The sequence below is a fragment of the Eutrigla gurnardus genome (assembly GCF_963514095.1).
Source record: "Eutrigla gurnardus genome assembly, chromosome: 6".
Taxonomy (NCBI): domain Eukaryota; kingdom Metazoa; phylum Chordata; class Actinopteri; order Perciformes; family Triglidae; genus Eutrigla; species Eutrigla gurnardus.
The window spans coordinates 26460218-26485065 of NC_139920.1; the positions used below are offsets into that span (position 1 = coordinate 26460218).

A 24848-nucleotide genomic window follows, 5' to 3' on the forward strand; every position below is an offset into this window, starting at 1 on the left:
ACTTAGAGACTAGCATGGTGCTTTTCAGTTAGCCTATTAGCTGGTTTGATTTGCATTGAGAAATCATGAGGCTAACTAGCATGCTATAGGCAATGATAACATGCTGATGTTGACCATTTTCACCATCACCATCACATTTGCTGATTAGCACTAATAGAAAGTGCAGTTGAGGCTGATTGGGCGTTACAATCCGTCCTGTGTTTGTTGGAATAGTTTAAATATTTCACTGCTAGAGGAAAGTTCATCCTTTGGAGGCCATGAATGTCTGTACAAAGGTTCATGACAATACAACGTCTTCCAATTATGCTTTGGGCATTCCTATAATGAACATGCAAGATACAACATGTTATCTAATGAGCTTTTAGTTGCTGGTTGCTTGTGGATTTCTTTATTAGCCACTGAACAAAGCCAGGCTGGCTGTTTCCCATGGTTTCCATGGATCTCCAGCTTTATTTCTGATTGAATATGAGTGGAGGTCATTCTTCTTATCTATCTTTGCCAAGAATTCAAATGAATGTGTCTCAAAATGCTGAACTATTCCTTTAAATGATAGGCTTTGAAGGTGTTTATCACCATTTGTCAAAAAAAAATTAATTACAATCCACTCATTTGCAGGAACCAGCATCCGTACAGGATATCATAAATCCCAGGTTTAATGCGTGTGCATTTGTTATGACTGCGACCACAGATCTCCGACTAAATAATACCAATCACACTGAACACTGAACATATTAATGGGATACTCTGTGTGCACAAAGTAAATCAATTCCATGTGAGACATCTGACTGAATGAAACAGTCTCAAGCCTCCTTCTGCACATATGAAATCAATAAAGCATGTTCTTAATCAGCCGCCTATAAATCCTACACAACTTCACACATTTGAACCTCGCATTTCAAAGCCCCGTCACTGTCTCTCATCGCTGGGTTTAACTCTCCAGAGGGTTTGGACTTGCAGGTTTGGAGGTCCTGCGCTGCAGCAGCGGCCTCAAGACTGGCTTTGGTTCTTTTTGGAGTTTTTTTTTTCCATGAGGCCTGAGGAATGGAAGGAGCTGAAGCTTTGTAGAACAGATGTTCCCGCTCAGCTCTAAACCAAATTACGCAGCCGAGCTCACAGCCACGGGCCAGAACCGCACGGATGCTGATTGAATGGCAAAGGGGGCAACACAAGCAGATCAGGCTCAATAAAGCAGCCACATCGTGAAATCTGGTCAGCCTTTGAGGCTTGGAGATAAAAGGGATATTGACATCGCCGTGGAGACTAAAACGAGAGCTGGAGGCTCTGGTCTGGGGCGCCTCCAGCTGCGGGGATGGCTGTCTTCATGAGAACTCCAAATTGCGTATTGTCATGTTTTTGATTTTTAGATTTGTGAGACAGGCAGCTCGAAACTGGGTGTAACGTGAACGGAGAGTTGAACCTTTGACCTTTTGCAGTTCGAAGTACAAAGCAGGCAATAAGCAAACACTCTTGTCACACTGGTGATGATTCTTCACACTGAGATCACAATCCCTCATCCCCAGACTGTAAACCAAATACTGCTCCGTCTATTTGGAATGTAAAAAAAACACTAAAATAGGTGAATTCCTTTCAAAATAAAGGTCCCTCCTTGTGAAACCACCATCACTCAAACTAAGAATGTAGCTAAAAAGTGTAGTTTTAAGCCTTTCTGACAACGTATTTTTCAGACAATCCATTTTTAACCTAATAATCAACGCATGAATCAACATGAAAGTCTGTTTACATGCCTGGGGAAGTATTCTGCATATGTTTTGGGGGGGAAAAAGCTAAATAAATTGCTTCAAGTGATGTCACCCTGTGGCTGCTGGAGTTTGAAAAGGAAAAAGGAAGAAAGAAGTGAGCTTACCAGACGTCTGTAGGTCCTCACGGCCCCTTTTTGGGGAACAGAAAACCAAAGATCCTATAAAAGTCAATGCAATTTGGTGTGTTTGGCTAGTTTGTATGCATTTATGCTTGTTAAAAAAGCATTCGTTTTATAGACAAGTCTAATAATTAGCGGTCACGATCACCGTAATAAATTAAGGTTGATCGCCGTCGTGAATGAACGCGGTGGCCGGATATTGCTTATCCTGACATCTAACGCTACACTGATTGACTCACCAGCTTAGTGAATAATCAACCTGTTAATAGCCAACAGAGCAGCCTCCCACTCAAACTAAGCTTATCCATCAGTGGATGTGTGTTTCCATAATGGAGACTGCAGGTTTTGACAAGAACAAACAATGCTTATGTTGTCCATTTTCTGAAAGGTTGTCAATGTTACTTTTTTCCTGAAAAGTATCTCTTTACTCATTCATTCACAAATCTCTCTCACTCCGGGTATAACTTTATCAGCTGCCGTTCACTCGTTTAAACCAACCAGATTTAGCCGTAACCATCCTAAATTCATAATATTATCGCTGTCATTGTTTTCTCCTCTCTGCTGCTCCTCCCCATTCACCTCCAGTCATTCATCACACCCAGTGCCAAGGGTTCCTAAATCCTGTTCCAAATCCCATCATTTTAAATTTATCGGTGCACTCTGAATAAAATCTCAAAATATAAAGAAGCTCCAGCTTCCTCAAACACCCAGTCTGACCCGTGAAGCCCATAAATCCATAAAAACAATTTGGAAAATCATCCCTAATTAAACCCACGTTTCATAATTCAGAAAGATAATACATGTATCAATATGTCAATTAGTTTTGCCTTTTCGACTACCTTTTATTCCTTGTTCCCTCACAGGGATAAATGACGTGAAAAAACAACACAATGTTAGAATTTTCAGGCTCATTGAAACTTTATTACAATTAAATCGCGGCTGGATTAGTAATGAAATGAAACACAAATCATGCTTCAAATGAAAGTAGTTAGAAAGACACTGACATTTAGATGAATGCGCTTCACGCACCGTCGTCCACATTAAGGTAGATTAAAACGTTCACACAAATCATAGCTAACTTGTCGGTGGTTCCGTTTGGCTGGAACAATGCCTCCAAGACAATATCACACTGCTGACACGATGAAAAAGGCAACTCGCTAACCTTTCCTCGTGTAATCTCTTACAAGGCGTGAACGGAGCATTAATCCGCTGATATTCAACGTAACAGAAATATAATTCTGTGGTGCCAAACACGATCGGTGGAGTTGCTGGATAAGAGCACATCCATCACGCTTGGTAATGAGCTTTCGTTTTTTTGGGGGGGGTTTTTTCTCCCCGTGGGTATGAAATCTTCAAGATGATGCACTATTCCTTTGGCGGCTGCAAGTTATCTGCAGAATGGGGAGGAAACAGCATTGCACACATTCCCAGTCACTGATAATGGGGACTGCTGGGTGACATCAATTACACAGACAGAGCAGACATTTCACTGGGATTACCTGACAATAAACTCCAGTCTCAGTCTGGCCTTTTTGACAGCACAGAAAGACAGGAGGGAGGAGGGGGGGGGGAGTCAGAGAGAGACATGGACCGAGAGTGAGACTTGCATGCAGCTTTTTCAAGGGAAGAACGCTGAAATAAACATGAGCACAACAACAGGATCGGCGGCATCAGTATGTAAGTATTCACACGATGGCTCGGGATGCCAGGGCCTACCTATCAAGCAATAAATGGCAAATCTGCTTATGAAACATTCATATTTTATCAAAAAAATAAATAAATAAAATAAGGGGACAGCCATCTAAAGCGTTGGAGCCGCACCGCCTTGCATACGCTTCGGGGTTCAGTCGCGTCGCCTGACAGGTTGGAGGGCGCGGGTTTGATTTTCATCAGGGTCAATGACTCGAGGCCGAGCTCCCCACATTATTCCGTGGTGGGTGTGGTCAACTAAACACTGCAAAGTTGTTGGATCTGGATCAAGCTGCATGTTCAGTGGAGGTGGGTGAGGTTTAAAAGTCTCCTGGATGCTTGCTGGGCTTTAAAGACAACTTCACAACAGCAGCCAAACTGTGGAATAACGACTTCTGGGTCCCACATTGGGCCCCAATAGGCTTTTTGCCAACTTACATTTGGAAAGCGATGTGGACATAAGTCAAACACTCAAACAGCCATTATTTAAGAGATTACGTCCAAGTGTTGTAAAATGTATGACTCACTGAGTCCAGAGTTCTTGTCCTCCCTTGTCCGTTCATGTGAATGAGGCGGTTTTAAAGGACGGCGCCACAGTTCTCTTCTTAACGCGGGGTCATACTGTGCAGATCCTGCCAGATAGTGGACTCCACTCCTGTTCCTGCTGAACTGAGCCAGTTTTAAGGTAAAACACTGATACCAGTTCAGTAGGCACGGGAGGATACAGCCCCAACATCGCTCCGTTTAGGAAATGCACGGTGTTGAAAAAAAAACAGGATAATATGATGCCGAGCTAGAGCAGATACAACAAACACTCAATCTCTGAGTGTTAGAGTGAATATCTCAAAGCCCGGCACCTGCTACGCCTGTCAAGCTGTGTGTTCTCATATTATGGCACCAGGGTACAGTGATACCGCTGGTAGAATGGCAATTCACAAATCTCTCTAGTTAGTGGTCTATCCCTCTTACCGTAGCCCCACGGACACCGCTTTAAGCTCTGACAGGCCTGCCTTAGTTACGGTTGCTAAGCTTAGACAATCACTGCTTTGCGTCGTAAAGGTGCGTACGGTTTCTTCAGTCCGGGCGGCACCAACACACTTCTTGTCCTGGGTAAACCCCGGTTGGACTTGAACCTGGCGAGCCCCGACGGGTCTGACATTTAGCACCGCATTCCTAAAACGGCAACACAACCTGTGGCAGTTCACATTAAAACCTGGGTCAAAAGGGCTGCTGTTTGATTCTGCAGCAACACATTCAACGCTCCTCCACGGGACCCCGGTCTTTAAGTCTTCATGTCGTCTGATCTCCCGGGCCTCCCTCGCCGCCTAATTCCTCGTCACTCCTCGCCGCCTTTCTTCACATCCGAGATCATCAAGATCTTTCCGTTCACCGGAACGAATCCCCTTCCGCCGAAATCAACTATTTCACCTCAGGCACTGAACTTAGCCACTGTGAACAACACATAGCAGGGATCAATGCTCACCAATTAGCTAAGCTCTGTGCCTTTAGCAAGTGGGTGGCTGGTTTTTTGAGGGAACAGAGACTCATGCAGACCTTTACGTGACTGCTCGGTGGTGAAGTTTGACGGGTTTTCAAAGCCTGCCATGCAAATGATGTGGAGGTCTGCTTCGCCTTTCCGTGGGGCTCATTCGTATCATGTTTCAGAATGCGTTGCCAACAGAGGATCCTTGCCTTCATTGGAAACATGAAAACCGTCCCCGTGTTTATAAATCTAAGTTCCAAGAGCCGAAACGTGATCCGCCTCCAAACATTTCGTTCTGTTCGTGTAAAGTCGTGTACGGCTCTCATGTGCATTTACATGGACTTCCTGCCTGATTCGAAACGGGAGAATAGTGAAGACAGTTTAAATTTCAGACAGCTGCGCATTTAACTGCGGCCTTAAACGCATTTCGCAGTTTTTTTTTTTTTTTCTTCCGCGTGAGAAACCGATTCCGCAACTTAACCTCTTGAAGTCCACCGAGAGGGGACGAATCACGATATCCAATCTAAACCTCTCCAGTGTTTGTTCCTTGGACGCCATAGCAACATCCAGTGTCGGATCATAACAGAACAGCCGAGAAGAACACACAAAAGCATCCCCACTGTGGAAACATAACACAGGCGGGTCACCTGCTGAGCTGTGAAGGAGTGGAAATCCCTGGCAATGTGATTTTTGTTATTCTTTGTGCATCAAATCACGGTGCCAGGAACCCTCCCCACCACAGCCGGGGCAGAGGCTGGATCCACATGCACCTCTCTCTGCTCTCTGTGTCTTCTCCAACCTCCTCCTGGGCTCCAGATACCTTTCGGCCACGGCAGCTGTGGAGCACCTGTGACCTGAAAGCAAGAGAGACGCACGTTATTCGTCCGAGCAAAACCTTTAAAGTCGAACTCAAACCGACCTGATGATGCGCTTTAAACCGATGACACAAATTATCTAAAAATGTGAAATTGTGGGAAGTGAGGGATGACTCTGCAGACTTGTGTGCTGCACAGGATGCAGCAGATGTGGAGTCTTGGTTCGGGACATGCAGAGCCAGCTACCTGGTCCGTGTGTTTAAAGTAACACTGCTTTTGAAATGGTGAAGGCAATGCAAACTGTCTGGCGGCGCCGCTGGATATCAATACACCGCCGAGAGAATGTGCACCATAATGGGATTTTTGTGTCTTGTTTTTGCACATAATAAGCAAACTATAACAAATGGACATAGTTCTGTTTGGTCTCTGTTTCCCATTAAATAAGCGGCTTTCAGGTCGGAGAGGTTTGTTTGATTTGTTTCCATTATAGAAGGCTTTACTTAGCTGGGTGGGTCCAACAAGGGCAGACGTAGAGAAAACAAACTTTACAACTTCCCTCACCGTGTATCATTATCTTTTGTTGTTGTTGTTGTTGTTTATGTCATTTTTGCACGGAAAATTCCCGGCCCACCCTGCTGGGGAAGGAATAATGACAGGATTGTTGAGCAGTGAGGAGTAGGAGGAGGTTTGGGCCGAGTCTCAACAGTCTCTCCTTCATTGCTTCTCGTATATCGTCTGCGTCTCCCTTACACCTGATTTAAGAGTCCAAATCATTTGAGAACCACATCTGGAGTTTCTTCGACCCCCAGCGAGAAAAAACACATCAGGAATAACTTAGGAAACAAAAAAAAACTTTTATACTTTTGATTTTTTTTTATACTTTTTATACTCAAAAAAAAAATGCGACTGGTCTTGGTCTCGATGCCACTTTTTGAAGGTCTCAGTCATGTAACCTAATCTGTATACACAAATCTAATAAATGCATTTATTTGATGTTAATTGTGTGCTTTAATTATGCTTTTTTTTTGTTGCCCCAGCTCATATTATCCACGCCAACGATCACCCAACGGGCTACAGAAACAACTCGTTCCAGTCAGGAGTTGATTAACGAGCTTGAAGGACAGACTTCCATCTATAATCAATGCTGGAGGAGTGAAGATCCCACATGAAAGAACTCTCATCGCTGCATTTCCAAATCTCGATAATTACAAAGACATTTCACAAGATCTTTAGATGTCAAAAACTCTATTCCTGTCTCCACTTGCAGGTACGTAATAAACATTACAAGCGTCTGCTGACAGGATCTCAATGGCATGTGTGCAGCATGTGAAAAAGGAACTGCGTGTCCTCCGGCAGCAGCCGTGGTGTTTACGTGCAGAGCCACAGTACATGTTGTACGACCTAATGAAGGCGTGCAAAATCCTTCCAGACGGAGAAATATGTCCGTCCTGTCAGCCGGCGTTAACAGTCCGCCCCTCCCTGCGTAGGAATCATGAATAAATATGTTTATCTAGGTTGTGAGATGTGGAACGTAAAAGTTGTGCTTCACTGAACAGTTTGTAGGAAAGTGGAATGAGGGATTGCCTGCTTGTGTGTGTGTGTGTGTGTGTGTGTGTGTGTGTGTGTTCATTTGCATGCATGAGTTGGAGCGTGTTAAGTGTGAAAGAAAGAAGAAAATGGTGAGTGTGAGTGAAAGCAAAGGGAGTGGTCATGCCCTCTGACATTGTCTGTGAGTCAGTGTTTGTTTTCTGGGTGTGAAAACTTGATATGGGAAATCACTGACCTGTAACTCTGTTGTCAGGCTTGAAATGAATGGTGGGATGATGTGACATGTGTGGATTATAGGGTGACATACAGAGGGGATGTGGCGTGATTACACACATACAGCAGATTAGAACTGCAATCAGTCATTTAACCGTCATACTTTTCTATAGTTAATAATTAATTTGTGGTTTTGCCTAGAAAACATGGTCATTTTAACTGAATTTTATTATCATATGACAAAGAAAAGCAGCAAAACCTCACGAGAAGCTGGAAACATCAAATGTGAAAAATGACAGAATGATTAAGGATAGTCACAGTAGGAGTAGTAAAAGTAATATTTTCATTTTCTGTCAAACATCTCATTTGACATGAATTCCAAACGTCCGTAGCAACTAAACGCTCTCTCGCTTGTCTGTGAAAGCATTGTGTCGTGTCTTGTGTAATTCCCCAATGAGCATAATTTACAACTCGATGGAAGTTATTATTTTCCACAAGGCTGACAGTGTGAACAAGTCACCACATTTTTAGAAAGTGCAATGTTTGCACACTCAGCCGAACAAAATGACCTCATTCACGCAGCCTGGAGGAACTGCTTGTTGGGCGAAAGGCCGAAGGAGGCACGAATATAATCCCGGAGCTCAAGCGGTCGGTAACTTCAAAACGAAAAAGATGAACTGCAACATTAATGTTCATATAAATACCCACAAATATCAGTTGTACACCAGATCAGATTTTACATGTGAACCCTCGCCGCTCGCCGCTGACGTCACTCTGCATCTGGCACGTCGGTGCCACCGTCATTTGTCAGCCTGTCTTCGAAACACAGGCGACGTGTTGAGAGCGAGTCGGAGAGAAATGGAAGTATGTGGGAATGTGTGCGTGTGAGAAAAGAGAGCAGAAGTACAAGTCAAATAGCGTTGGAAAAAAGCCTCGATGGCTGGAATGTTGTCATGCTGTTCTTGGCCGTAAAGTGACAGAGTGCATCACCGAACGGCGCCTGTTTCCCCCCCATCCCATCCCCCGCCCCGGCTGTGACCGATCATTTCTGTCGATTTCTGGCTATCCGACATTCTCGCCCACTTAGCAATCACTACGACAATAGTCTCATTCTTAAACTACTGTTGTAAAACTTTACAACAATGTGACTACTTGTGTGCACGAATCCCACCTTCAAAAAGTAGTTATTTTCATGTGCCCCTCCCCCGCCGCCGCCGCCGCCTTAAAGGCGTCGGTGTGCTTTAAACAAGGCAATTCTCAGCCCCGTCAAACAGCATCCCCCCAGGAGAACATCACAAAACGGATAATCCAACAGTGATTGTTCAGGTGCGGCGCCGAGAATCCGGCAGAATTGTAACTTCAGACAGAACTTTAGAGGCGCACACGTGGACAACTGGCGTGTAAAGATGATGGAAAGACGCGTGGGCGCAAACTGCGTGGGATGTGAAATGTTTCCGTCTATCCCGGGGTTTAATGAATCTGCTTCAGAAAAATGTGGAGGGAAAAAGGTGAGCGACTGGAGGGAAATAACACAAAAGAACCGGAGGTTCTGTCAGAGAGGTGATGCATCGGTCGGACGCCGGCCGTTTTAAGAATTGATCAGAGATAAAACCACGAGGCCCCTGTCTGAACCAATAACACCTCTAAAGACCCCATGAGCATTAAAAAGTCATTATCAGAGCTTGTTGGGTCTGAGCTTCATTATTTAGCTCATTAGATCCCTCAGTCTGGATAAACCAGCCCTGCCATGTGACAGATGAAGGCGGCAGCCATTAAGGAGGAGCTTTTTTTTCTTTTTTTCTCATGTTCCATTAACAATAATCCACTTTGCATGAATGCAATTTAGACGGGGGATGTAATTTCATGCAGAATCAATCACAACCAAACCCTTTTGTTGGGAAACGAAACAGAATAAGACATACGAGACTAAACAGATTTGGGAATTTTACGTCAAAAAAAGTACTAAATCATTTGAATGTTGCATTAAAGAGGCGCTGACTCACCTCTTATAGGAACAATGGAGGAAAATAAGAAGTGATCTGGGCCTTTCGGCGCTGACAGAAACATGATCCACGGTAATGCATGAGGGGGGAAATGGCACAGCTGCATTAAATCCTGGCATCTCTGAATCTGATAGTTGCAGCTATCTCAGCTATTAGCTAATAGCCGTGGCCACGCTGATAACATTATGAGTGGAATGGAAAGACTCTCAGGGAGAAAAGGGAGGTGGTTGCAGAAGTAGAAGAGACGCACGCAAAAGATAGTAAAAATAGGAAAGATGAAAGAATTGATAGTGACGTCACAGTGGAGGAAATTATATCAGACGCACCAACACCGGACTATCAGGTTCATCTGAGGACAGCGAGGCGTATCAATGCGACTATTATGAACTCTTGAAAGGTCTCATACCAGACTCGACTAAACCGACCGCTTTTTTCTTCTACGTGTGACACACCCTGTCAACGAACCTTCCTTCCTTTGTCTGATTTCAAAAAAGCCGTCCCATAAAAGTTGTAAAATCAAATGTTAAGATAACGGTAGATAGTGAGAATCTATACGTCTTTTTTTTTTTTTATCGCATCCAGATAGCGGCGAGGAGCGAGTGAAGGAGGTTTCTATTTGACTATTGGGACGCGTCCGTCAGCATGGCGTGTGGGAAGGCCGGGAGGAGTTGGCGTGTTCGGATCGTGACCTCCGTGACCGGCAGGCTCCCTCCCACTCCAAGCATGCAATCTCTCCACAAACTGAGGCCTGTTTTTCCACCGCACATGGCTTCAATTGAAGGCTACTGCTGCTGCTGCTGCTGTGTCTGCAGCTCCGGGAGAAAAAAAACAAAAAACACATAAAAAAGAAAACAGCCAGGCGTAGCTCGACAAACCTGATTATGAAATCAGTAACTGGCAAACAGATCGAGCTGGCAGTGTCGCTTCGTCGTGAATATTTCCATGGTTGAATTGGCAGAAGAAGATGTGTGTTTTTTCTCCTCTTGATTTTCTTAAAAGTATTTGTCTCTTTGTGAACGCGTGTGTTTACGTGTGTGTGTTTGTGTGGGAAGTCTCACTCCAGCGCCAACAAGGCAAGCTGTTTACTACTTGGTTGGTCATAAAAAGTAAATATGCATCAGTCGGGGGCCTATCAAAGGCTCCTTCAGTTGGTTCCTGGCTAAGATGGCTTTGGATGTGTGCTGTAATTGCCTCGGCTCAGACAGAGATTCTCTGTGGTAGACGCATGACCGGGGCTGAAAGAGCTGAGGGAAACCATGCTGTCCCGTACACTTAAACACTCCGCAGTTGATCCGAGAGGAGCCGGCGAACGCACCAAACGTAGGGGAAGGGAGGAGGAGGAGGAGGAGGAGGAGGAGGACACCGACGTACAGGAAAGCCACACAGGTGCACGCCATGCAAGAAGACAAACAGACGTGCTCACGCTCGCTTTAAACTCCATTCAATTAGCAGGCAAACCCCTTAAAACAAACATCTGTTGTTCTCAAGGCAACGCCCAGGTGGACGTCTGCCTGCGGGCATGCAAAGTTTGCTTTATAGAGTCGGGATTTAAAGCTGGGTTAACTGATATTTCATCACTAGAAGAACATGACGTCATTTCATTAAGCTATTAGGGTTTACTTCTTCTAGACCTTTTAGCAGAACACCGCAGTAACATGGGCATCCCATCGGATTTATGTTTGGCCATGGAACAAATGTAAACGCATTAATTATTTAGAATATTAAGTTGTGCACGTTAGCTTTGGTTTGGAGGAGAATCATCATCATGGGCTTTTACTTACTTACTTACTTTACCTGCGTGGTGTTTGTCTAACATCACGTAATTACACTTTTTAAATCTGGGGATTCATGTTTTGACGGTCGGTTGTCACGATATCCGATTAGGGCAATTATCACGGCCGAAACAAGCAATATTATCGCGATATTACGGCAGTAGCTCAAGCCAAGTCTGCGGGGACTTGGCTTGGGAACTGGAGGGTTGTGGTTCAAGTGCAAAGTGTTTGCCTACTGCCCATTGAGCAAGGCACCGGACCCCCAAACTGCTCCCCAAATTTCACCGTGTGCTGTGCAATGTACGACACAGAAAGAAAGGATTTATTTTGTGTTTTTTGGAAAATTAATGACACACAAAATGACTTTTAGGTGGAGAGTCTATGCGTAAAAGGATTTAGGAGGCGAGGGATTATTTACATGATATTATCTTGTGTATATATGGAAATTATATAAATGCCATTTATCATTTTATTCGGTGCAAGCACAGATAAACAAATTGCAAAACAGTTAAAAGACGCATACAGCTGCATAGCTGGGTGGTAATTGTTTTTGTTACATGAAATAACTATTTATCACTCAATCCCTCGTTTATTTCGCTGCATTCGATGCAAACACTGGACGACAATTAAACGTCTGGAAGAGAACGGGCCTTTGCTATTGTGTAACACGTTTCTCACACATGGGAACAACTCGGTGATTTAGCAGCCGCAGATAAAGCCTTGTCCAAAAATGTTCTGTGCACTTGACTTTAGGGGTGAGTTTATCAAATCAAACTCCAGTTCTGAACAGTGGTGAGATTATGTCGCTCTACAGGAAAAAAAAAAAACCCACAGTCATGAGTTTGCTGAGAGAAAGTGCTGGTACAGCAGCCAGAAGTCATGCAGGTATGTGTGTGTGTGTGTGTGTGTGTGTGTGTGTGTGTGTGTGTGTGTGTGTGTGTGAGAGAGAGAGAGAGACATAGAGAGAGAGAAAGAGAGAATACTACTTTATCTGCATTTCTGTTCACAGCGATCAAATACAGGTTTATTCAACTTTTATAAGATATTTGTCTTTATGTTTATTGATCTGGCATTACAACGCTCAGAAGTAACCTCGTCTAAAGATTTTACTTTTCATCCAGCCTTCACAAACAACGAGATTAAACCAAGCGTGTGAAATATCTCCGCCGTGCCAACGATGGCAGTAAAACAGATTTGTCATACAAAACAGAGAAGCACTGTCTTCATAAGTGGCATCATGGAATGATCAAAGCTAGACTCTGACAACTGCATAAACTCCATAACATCAGACCGAAGCTTTGATCGTATCTGCTGTCTTGTGTTGTGTCAGCTGCCAAAGGGGGGGGAAAAAGGATGAAAAAAAAAGAAAAAAAGAAAGGAGAGGCACACACAGAACAGAGCAAAGCTAATAAAATTTGGGAATGGAACGCTACACCCACATAAGGAAACGAGTCAAAGGGAAAAAATGTGTGTGAAAAGCTGGAGAGAGAGACAGAGAAGGGTGTTTGCCACTCACCGTGCCCACAGGTCCGTGTTGTTTTGGGGGGGGGGTGTTATCGGTAGGTCTGAGTCACCTCAAGAGTTCAGATGAGGATAAGTTGAAGAGTTGACCCCCCCCCATGTGGAGAGGACCCCGCTCCCCCCGGTTCACTGGCTGACCAACTAACCCCTCTGACTGGCTAATGACTGGCGAGACGATCGCACGGCCGCCTGACTGTGCCAACTGTGCCAGCTCGGATCCAAGAATCAGTCGACAGTCGAAATCCTCCAGAGTCATCCCGGCGAGCTCTCGCTGCCAACGCTGTCCATGTCACGTCCTGGTCCTCAGTCCAGGACCGCTTCCCAGAGCGAGAGAGATAGAGAAAGAGAGGGAGAGAGGGAGAGAGGTAAAGTGAAGATCTGTCCCGCTCGTTTCCCACAGGCTGCCAGGAGGAGAGGGGAGGAGTGGAGGCTGCTCTGTTCCCATAGAGGTCAGATGTGGAGTTAACACACCCAGCCGGCAGCAGGCTGGTAACTGCTGCCTGCCTACAACCGGAGTTACCCCCCCGCCCCCCTCCCTCCATCACCCCTCCCACCTCCCGCCTCTCTCTGCCCTCCCAAACCTGACAGATCCCCCTGGAGACGCAGCAGAGCAGGGACCCACTCAGCCAGGAGTAACAGTAGAGACAGAGAGAGACTCTCAACCAGTTGTCCCATGAGATCCACTGTCCATATGAGAGTCTGGAGGAAGAGCTGCCAGTCCTCCCTCCTCCTCCTCCTCCTCCTCCTCCCTCCCTGCCTCTCCTCTTTCATTCCCCTCTAGTTTTTTTTTCCCAGCCTCCACCGAGACACTCTTATTGTGGCAATTGCATTAGCCTTTAGCGAGCGAGGTATGGCTCTAAGTGCCTAATGCGATGTTGTGTCTCTCTGTCTTTGTCTCTCTCCTTATCTCTCTGCCTTTTCTCCCAAGTGTCCGTCAGTGTGACATGTACACAAACACAACACAACACACACCTCCTCTCCTTCCTTCTTTGCAGCTTTTCTTCTTCCTCTGTGAGTTATCCCTTAAAGGGACACTGTCTCTCATTTTTTTTTTGCTCGCGGAGGTGCGGAGGTGCTTTGACGGAGTCCAGGTGCAGGATCGTATTTCTGGAGGCTGAGAGGCGATCGATTGTGTGTGTTTTTTGTTTTTTTTATTTGCCTTGTGATTGTCTCCAATGTTTACGCGCCATTACAGAACTAATGGTCTGCCGTGCCACTGCAGGGGATATGTAGCCTATGTAGAATCAATACAACAACAATGGGCAGAAAGCACATTTAACCACTTAGTTTATGACCACAATAACATAGAAAGAAGGGTATTATCGCAACATATACTGGAAATTTGAGTTTTAAACATGAGGCATGTTTGTTCTCAAAAAAGTTTTAGTGTGCTTTGATTAAAGGATATCAAACGTCAGATTTTTATTTCCAAATAAGGAAGATTTACTGCACCGACACAACAATGGGTGCTTGATTTAAAGGTATAATATGCAACAATACTGAAAGAATATCTCTCCATCATTTATCAGCCATTAGAAGTGTGTGGTGGTGTATCTGCAGAGACCATGAAAATTAATACTATTTCATGCTAGGGACTCTTCTGGGGATCAATAAAGAGCATTTGGGCTCCAGGCTCATTGTAAATAATATATAAAATGTTGATGCTCAGCATACATAACTTGTTTTTTATTTTTAGCATAGGCTTTATGCTTTAATCTCTCATATTAATATTAAAGGGAAAAGGCTTATTCAGTGAGAAGTAATGCGTTTGGCAAACATACAGTATTATGTAATGTGGACTGGGGTTGCTGAAGTGTAAACTTACTTAAATCCAATACAAAGCAGAGCTGCTAAGGTTACTTAGCCACACTCCGTAGCCTGCAGGATCACCTTCCATACAGAGGAGAAATACTAGACACTCATGTACAGGTTGATTTTATTGGTTTTGGTTTTAGAAAGCCTAAAGAAACACTCCATCTTCCATTTGTATTTGAAATGCAATTTAAATTAAAAAAAAGCAAATGTTAAATTGATAAAGTCCAATTCACGTTTGCTTCGTAGGCTTCAATATGTTCAACCAGTAAAATAAAACTCTCAACAGAGCCAACAGAGGGGTGACAGTGTTTCATCAGCAGATGCGATGCAGCAGTTTTGGACTCTGAAAGTCTGACACTGGAGAGTGACAGGAGGCCCATGAGGTCACGGATTTCACCCCAAAAGTGTTGTCAAAAACAGCTTTTCTGTCCTGCTGTTAAAAACTCCACTTTGCTTAAAAGCAAGAATGATGCACGGCAGAATATGTGAACAACAAGTAACAGGAAACACTCCTCAGGTCTGCTCTAACGATGCCCCTCCGAGGCAGAAGCATGCGGCTGCAACTGCTCCCTCCTGTAAATCTGAAAATGATTAGAGGGCAGCAGCTAAGATTAGACTGTATTTCACAGCGTATTACATGTCCAGACATAACATTCATTAATTAAACTACCTACCTTCCTTTTTGAAGTTAGATACTATCCTACAAAAGCATTTTTTAAGGGACGAGAACTGCAGCCCATGCAATGTTCTCTCAGCTGCCTGTCCGTCTCATAACTCACGGCTGCTTTATCGCTGCCATCTATCATTTCCACTGCACAAAATTAGACTCCAGTCTCTTTTTTTTGCGGGCTGCTTTTTCTAAGTTTAACAGCAAAGGAGGCTCCTGGTGGTGATGATTCTCTAAATGACCTTAATCACTTACCTCTAATGAGTCTTATAGCCCTGCAGATCATGTTTCATTGGTGCAGGCTTAAAGATTTGTGCATGCATTGAGCGTTTTGGTGCTTAAAGCTGCATTAATACATGTTTTATATTACAGTATGGATGATATGACAGTGAATGATCAATTATCTTATCAGACTGAATTGTCATTTAATTTCACTTCATGTCTGTCGGACGGGAAATTCATGTTAGCCTCATTTTTTTTCCCCCATAATTAAATTATGTATTCATCACACTGACATCATTGTTCAGTAGACGCCGGTTGTTGCTACGGCTCATTTTAATGTGAATTGGAGAAATACTCCAGCCAACAATGGGCTGCTTCTGTGGCGGTGGACAGAAAGATGATGTCCACATTCTTCATCCCCGCCTACACATCATTTATTGACTCGGTTGTTTTTCCAACCAGGGCGACGGTCTTCAAGGTGCTCAATGCCAGACCCAAACAAATCTGGGATGATGTGGGCCGAGATGCAGAGCTCCAGAGACCTATTATAAGAAATGAAAGGGTTGATATCCAGAATATAGGGAACACTATTTCCCCCGAAAAAGAGATGCAAATGTAATTGTCAGTGCTTTGAGCGCCACAAATAAAATTCCATCCAACTTGCTGCCGAGACAGAAATCTCAGGGATGGAAATCTCAAACCCTGAGCAAATAAGACCCGACTGGAAGAAATCACCACCCACTCTGGAAACTACTGAAAATTAAATCAGCACTTATGAGAGAGAAGCTTCACGGGACGAAAACCGACGCAGCACGACTACATTAATCATAGATCGTGCAGCTGATGCCATCTCAGCACAAAAACCAGCCATCTCTCAAGGCAGCGATGGGTGCTCGTCGCTCACGCCGAGGTGCTGATGTTTGTCTGTGTTTCTCATATTTTCCCCTTCGGAGCTCATGTGTTTGTTTGAACTAGTCTGAAGCATTCAGACTTTCCAGCGGACCGAGCCAGCAGCGAGCGGAGAGAGGCGAGGCTGACCGACTGGGATCGTACCCTCACGTTGAGTGAAAACCCAACGTTTGTCAAAACACCGAGGAGAGGAGGTTTCTCTGCATGCAATGAATGCTGTTTTGTTACACACCACTACGTTGCAGTATATAAACAGTGTCACACATTGTTTGCAGAAAGAAAATGCTCCTGCATTACTTTTCCCTTTGCAGCATAAACCAATGATTCTGTGTAGGACACTCGAGATGTGGGACATCATATTCATACCAGAGGAGGAATTTTTTATGTCTTTCCAACCAAGTCTCACAACAAATCCATTAAGGGGAGACTTCATCCATTAAGTATTGTTTTTGGGGGGCATTTTATGCATTTGGTAGAACGATTTGACAGTAAAGAGGTGACAGGAAGTGAAGGGAGTCGTTAGCAAATTGAAGGTCAAGAAGCAGGTCTTTCAGGTCTCATAAGGCTGACCATTAAAATGATGATTGATTTCAAAGATAGTGTTTTTGACAACACATTCTTCCCCCCGGTTAAATATTGCAGTTGGGTCAAGCTTCAAACTGTGACGCTCTTGCATAGAAAGTGTCTTTTAATGATAAACATCTTCACAGGGAGGTGTTTAGGCAACAATAACCACGTAGTTGGTGTGATTGATGTTTAATTGATCGAGTTTCGGTGTATTGGAAGGGAGAACAGGCAGTGTTTCAGTGACACCAGCCAAGAAGTCTCAATTGTAATCATTGTGAGTTGCGGCTGACTCCCCGTCAACAGTTATGTAGCTGTTGCTCAACGGGTGCTTTGGTTTACGTAGAGAGATTAATTTGCTTGCGAGGGGTAAATGTTTTTGCGATGCATTGCTCCCGTCGTGCCCGTCCTCGTGTTTTGATGTTACAGCAGAGAGATGCAGAGGTGAGTCTGACGACAGGCTGAGAGGGAGACAGACAGGCTGGCTGCCAGTCTTTGACTTTTCCAGGGTGGGTTGAAGACGGTGCCAGAGGGAATGCCATGCATGGTGCTGTGCCGGGAAAAAGAAGCCTACGCAAGACATGGGGGAGGGAAAATGCACGTGCACACACACACACACACACACACACACACACACACACACACACACACACACACACACACACACACACACACACACACACACACACACACACACAGAGACACCCTTTATTTAAGCATTTCACAAAACATGGGGCACGAACCATCAAGTTTACACACGCACAGGCTGACAATAGACAAGTACGCAGACAGACAGGCACACAAGGATCCCATTGGACACCCAGCTACAAACCAAACGCTTGTACAAACACACACACACACACACACACACACACACACACACACACACACGTACTGTACACAACCTATACAAATGAGCTCCAGAGGCTCCCCGGCATGTGGCAGATGCCCAGCTCTCCTGCCCACATCCTGTTTCCAGACCGAACCGGAGCTCGCCCCTTCACACGGGGCAGCAACATGGCTGCGGCCGGGGAAAAAAGGACACTGATTAAAGTTTTTTCGGATGTTTATCATTTCTGTTTCTCTCTCTCTCATTACAAAAGATCACTCCTCATTCATAACTGTGTCGGTGGGAATTTGGTTGTACATGCTGATGTTTTCTCTTTTCTTTCTTTATCCAGCGGGGGGGGGGGGGGGGGGGGGGGGGGGGGACTTGCTTCAGTTTGTTGCTCAAGGGCACTGAAAGCACGACGGAGGCTCGATGAGACAGAACTTGAACAGGAGCCGTCTCAATAACTTCAGTGGCCGTTCAAACAACCTCTCTCCCTATATAGGCAGACAGTGAGAGAAAACACACACACACACACACACACACACACACACACACAGGCATGCTGGATGACTTTTGAGTGAAAATAGACACATGTGTTCCCTAAAGCTCGGTGACTTTTAGCTCTAAGCCGTTAAAGAGAGGGATTGTGTGTGATGCATGCTGCCCGGAGGGCTTCTCTCTTAGAGTTCCCACTCTGTACTTTCCCATACTTCTGAAGCATCGCGGCCATGTGTAGTAAACTGTACGGCCACATGTGCATTCATTTTGAATGCGCTCACATTCCCCATGCCGTCTAATGCAACGGATTACACACCTTATTTCTATTTTATGAGACAATTTGATTCATTCAATTGCCTTTTTTTTTTTTTTCCACAACAGACATTTTAATTTGTCATAGCAGGAGAAGCACAGGTGTAACTAATAACATTAACAGGGCCTCGGTTACATTTACCGTCTCAGTGAGCCAGCCAAACGCCAGAGCCCTGGGCATTATTCATGTTATTAATTACACCTGTGCTTTTGTGTGCTACAACACAGAAAAGGGCATAAAACATATTTAACTTCGGACAAAGAGTTTGAAACACACACCATCTTTACCAGCCCTAAACCTGTACAGTAGAGTTTTATCTGATAACCATACTGAGGATGTTAAAAGTCAGCTGAGGCTGGGAATTAAAGTGTATGTAAGATGAAGTAGAGGGAAGTGGAGTTACAGGAGAGAGATTCAACAAGAATGGAAGGGAAGCAGGCAAGAAAAGACACATGTGTCGGCTGTAATGACTCCCCCCCGCCCCTGGAAATCTCCAAGGACTAACTGAACTCTTCAAACCTCCACATCTGGATGACACACCACCACCACCACCCTGCATCAAAGGAAGGGATGCAGCAGAGGGCCAGACAGGTGGCAGGGTCATTCACATACAGTGTATAAACCTCCACAAACATGGATTTACACACAATAACCTGACGTTTCCAGCCGTGGCAGCGACGACAGGGACGTCAGCCACTTTGGTCCAAACTCCACAACGCTTTGATGGATCGCCATTCCAGTTTATAAAAGTGATTAATGTTCCCCATCAACATTAATGGCTCTCCGAACTGCACTTCCAAAGAGGTTGACAATTTTGTCTTTGATTGAAACAGCTGTCGGAGGGTTTGCCCCCCCCAGAGGATGAATTGTAATAATGTTGGTGAATGTTTCATCTAGCGCCATCATCAGATCAAAATTTCAATTTGTTCAAGACATCGGTTTATGACCAAAACCATTATTTCCTCAAAAATGTTCCCGTCTGCATCAGTTGTACTTTGTTTTTAGTGAATAAGAAATGTTGGTTAATTTGCGCCGCAAATCAATTTTGAGTAGAAAAAAACGCTCAAAAACACTAAATTGATTTTATTTCCATTTTCACCGAAAACATTTTTTCATGATTTATTCTTGACAGTAAGATTGTCTAAACAATATCGGGTTGTAAGGGTGCGACCAATTGAATGAGCCACATATTCAGAGGTAACCGCATGACTGAGAAATATAATCCTACGTATGAAATATAGAACCAAGCAATATTAAATAAAATATCAGGCAGTCAGTTCTTTTAGAAATCCAACACTTTAAACAAATTACATTTTAGTAACGTTAGATAATCAAAACAGATTATGAACCAGAATACATTCCAGTAAAAAGTAAACTCTTCATACTGCAGTGGGTCTTTTCTTCTGACATCCTGTAACACCAATCTATCGCCTCAACACGTGGACCCTGCACAGGCTGAACTAATAACTGCACTGAGGAACACACCGGGCCGAGCACCCAGTGGGGCGCTCGGAGCAGAGCGCTCGCCGAGTGCACCCGGGCTGTCACCCGCCCGCCGCTGCTCCTCTGCCTGCCGTCGGTGATGGATGACCCGTGAGGGATGATGAATCGACTCCTGTCAGGTCCTCAACACATCCTCATCTGGGATTCAGCCGTAGGGGGAAAAAGAGGCAGAGCGTCACCGTCGCCTCGCATTGTACTTTAAAATACTGCAATTCCATGAGGCAAGGTTATTTTATCATCCTGAATGCTTTCTTTTTGGGATTCATCCATCGTTTTATGTCATGAATGGATTTGGATTTGGGATTTACTGACAAAACACAGCGACGCTCTATTTTCAATGTCATTATAGTTTTGATATATTAAGAAACTAGATGATTGAACCTGTGTACAGTGTCTTCTTATTTAATGCTTTGGTCTTCTTGTTCTTCTCATTGTACTGTCAGTGAAAGTTACTTTAAAAATCAACAGCGGTTTTGATTTGACTCGTCGTCAGTGAATGTTAACACTGTTTCACTTCTTCAAAGGAAGTTCACACTTTCATATATTGTATATTATATCAAATGAGTCGTCACTGAGTCCACAACTGGCACAAACCTCATTGGTACGACCGGATCAACCCTGGTTTTACTATTTGAACATCACTCTCTTTGCTTTCCTCACTCATTTCATCACGTTTTCTTCATTTCCTGTGTAAGCAAGCAGATGGCTCTGAGTTTGGGTTAAGGCCCGAGTGTTATCTGTGCCGAGCGAGAGAGAGAGAAAGAGGGGCTTCCTGGTAGCTTCAAAGCCAGCAGATTCTGAGCTCCCTCAAACCAAAACAGCCCCTCCGCTTCATCGCGAGCACAGTCCCTCGCCGAGGTGGTCAGCTGGGTTTATGAGAGTCAGTGGCACAGATGGTTTGTGTTTGCATTGAGGGATCAGGTTAACGCCCCCTGCGCTGAAAAGCCGATCGATCGAGCTGCGGGTCACGACGGAGACGTCTACAGAGAGACACACACACAGAAAGAGAGATGGCGAGGAAGTCTCATTTCACACAACTCTCAGCACGAGAGCAAACAGAAGCAGACGGAAACCATTCCCAGTCTACTGCGTGCCCCGGTCCAGATTACTTCCTGAAGGTTCACTAGAATTTCAATCATCCCCCCCCCTCTCCCCCACCTCCTTCCTCTTTCACTCTCGTGCATCTGGCAAACGCAAGCCGATATTTACATTCATAACAAACAATGAATCCTCGAGGACGAGGGAGAGAGAATGATATCCAATGACTTGGGCGGTGTGGCTTCAGGAGGCAGATACCATTCTCTAACAGCCACGATGGGCTGCTGGCAGATATTAGACCTCCCTCGTAAACCTCCACCAGCGGGCTGCATGGCAGTGAGCCTCCAACAGTCTGCTCAACCCTCTTCCTTACAGCAGCACGGCCAATTACAGACCAGATGTGGCAAAAGCGGGCTGCACGGTGGTGCGGTGTGTAGCACGGTCGCCTCACAGCGAGAGGGTCCCGGGTTAGATTCCCCTGTGGGGAGTTTGCATGTTCTCCCCGATAAGCGATAGATGGAAGGATGGAAGGATGTGGCAAAAGCCCGGGGGAGCAGGCCTCCCTGACTAAAGCAGATCAACATCTAACGCTTGTTTCTGGCTCTTGATTTGAGAATAGTTTCACGCTGTTCATTTTGCTTTATTGCTTCATAATGATCAATGGTATTGGGGTTAGCAACCGTTAGCTTAGCTTAACACAAAGAGTGGAAAACTGAAGCGTCAAAACCATGTAGTTATGCTGTATTAATGCTCTGTCCATCTGATTTAGCACCTTTAATGATAAGAAAGTATTAACTTTTTGCATTATTTCCTTTTCCTCTTTCAACAGCTGTAAGAAGACTCTTCACATCTGTCTGCTCTGCGAAGCAACAGCCTACTGTAATGCCGACACGTGGTCGGGCATTGAGCTCTAAATGTGTGAATGCACGCAACGCGGGTTCCCGTTTCTCTCTCGCCACCTGAACAATTTAAACCCGGCTGGCAATCAGTCAGCAATCAGGCCGGCAAACAACCAAAACAAACAGCAGGCGGGTGAGCGATGGTCGGACGGCGCTCCCGTCGGCCCGATGTGACCTCTGGACGAGGCGGCCTCATGACTGATTGCTGTTTAAGCTCAATCACAGTCAGCACACTTCCTACTCCTGTGGGCCAGCTAAATGGCTCTATTCTCTCCGTCAAACCCTCATTTCTCTCTCTCTCTCTCTCTTTCAGCTATCTGCTCTCTCGCTCTCCCTCCGGGGTCTCTAACAACCCCCCCCCCTCCCTTCATTCTGTCTGTCTGGACTGGAGGGAGGCACCGTGGGAGTTTAATTGCCTCGTATTTCCATGAAGCCAAGTTCATTACATTAACAGCTCCGGCCCACGCTGCATACTTCTAACCTGCTGCAATTTGTTTTTGTGTTTATTAGGCTGGCAGAGAGGCAGTTTCCCGCTCAGCTGGGGGAGAGGGAGCGAAAGAGGGAGCGGCTGGGTGAGGGAGAAGGTCAGAGCGAGCTCTGCAGGCACAGGCATCCATTGTGATGCAGCAGCCGGGCGGATAAAAACATGACAGGGAGGTAAAGGCGAGGAACGCAATCCAAGGCCTACTCGAGAAATCAGGGTCGCTGTGGTGGGGATGCAAAGACAAGGCAGTGAAGGAACGATGAGGGGAAGGTCAGTGTGTACAGACGGCTGGAAACTTTTAGGATAAATTGTCATAAATGTAAAAAAAAAGTCAACAGAAAAAGAGAAAAAACATCATTTAAAAACAGCACCATTATATGTTATCATCATATTTGGCTCCATTGCTGAATCAATACATACACCAGTCAATATTTCTATATTAATGACTCAAATGATTAATATGAACGTGGTATGAACTCACAGAGAGTCATCAGTTTCCCTTCAGCTCCACCCAGCATTTTAGCATCTTTCAGCTGATTGTTTTGGATTTACAGCTTGCAACTTTACAGTCTCCACAGCTCTCATCGACATCGTTACCATCGGCAACAGTGAAAAAGCACCAAACATCATACAAGCACCAGTTAACGACAAACTGGGGAATCTTAGAGATATTTCACACAGGATTTGGGAGAGACCAATGACGGAGCTCAAAGAGAATGAATATCGGACTTTTATTTTGTCAAGTGGATGAAGACACAGCTCCAAATGAATCATAACGTTGCTCCGTGTCAGCTGGATGTGAAAAGTTTGCTACAACAACTTTATAAGGTGACGATATGTCAGTTTTGTGCAAACAGCTTGTTCTGATGCCTATAAATGGCCAATAAAAAAAACAACAAACACTTAATTTACTGGATATAAATTTAAAAAGAATGTGTTCTGCCTCCTCTAGAGATTTTTTCTTTTTGTCTTCCTGCCAGTGGCGTAAATTACAACCGGCCCCAAAGCATGCTATTTTGAGGGACCCCAGTGCCCACTATATAGTGCCTTACACACACACACACACACACACACACACACACACACACACACACACACACACACACACACACACACACACACACACACACACACACACACACACACAGGGTCTCTATGGGCCTAGGTCCCTTCTGCAAGGTGTGATCTAAATTAGCTGACTTTGCAGAGCCCCCTTCGATTCAAACGGTATGGTTTAATGGTACAAAGAAAGTAGCATTTAATCAAACTACTAAAAAACAATTGACCTGCAGTGAACCTGGGACTTTAAGGCCTCGGTGGGTGTAGGGGAAGCCAGCATGCAAGACTGGTAAAACACACTGTAATAGGCAAAGAATAGGAAGACAGACAGGAAAGTATTAGACAAGATCCTCTCCCATCATGCTGCTTACATTCCCAGCATTGAAAGTGATTGCCCCACACACACACACACACACACACACACACACACACACACACACACACACACACACACACTCCATTCATGAATTTCTGTCTGTTCCGCCCACCAAATGTACAGTTCACACAGTACAGAAGATCGGACTGTGCTCGGTCATGACACATGTTCCTCTTTCGCAAGCGTGGAGTTCCTAGTTTGCTACACACACATCCTGCAGATTCAGGCTCATATGGCAAATATAGCAAATTCAAAAATTAGCTTCCTAAGTATTTTGTATTGCAAAAGTGTGAAAACACCGCAAATCCCTCAGTGCATTCAATTAGAGACAATGTGTACCCGTTTAGTGTTGTGCAACGGCTGTGATGATACCGTCAGAAAACCACCAGCTAATCTAAAGCAGCAGCACATAGTGGATCCCCTCAAACCCTCCCAAGAACCACGGAGGAAAAGAATAAAAAGGCAGAAAGTGTGAATTAGAGAGGGGTTCAGTTCGAAGCGAGAGGAAGTTAAGAGTAAGACAATACGACGAGCAAGAGAGAGGGAGAGATCGGCCGAATCCACCGGCCAGCGTGAGTGAGCGTCTCTGAAAGTGGATATGAAGGCGGATGAGCCACGCCAACCTCCTCTGACCACATTAACAAAACCTAATGGAACGGCTGGCTCCAGGAGGCCTCGTCATCCATTATCTGACTGTTGCCCCGCGCAACCAAATAGGCTCACGGCCTCAGCGGCTGCAGCTCAGC

At 44.9% G+C, this 24848-nt stretch overlaps 1 long non-coding RNA gene across 1 annotated transcript; it reads right to left on the bottom strand.

Moving 5' to 3' along the window:
* Positions 1-3199: 3199 nt before the first annotated feature.
* On the bottom strand, positions 3200-13429 carry LOC311014237. Its single transcript, XR_014597245.1, has 2 exons — positions 12919-13429; positions 3200-5905 (listed from the first exon to the last, which is right to left on the bottom strand). It is a non-coding gene; the product is annotated as an uncharacterized lncRNA (long non-coding RNA).
* Between the last annotated feature and the right edge of the window lie 11419 nt (positions 13430-24848).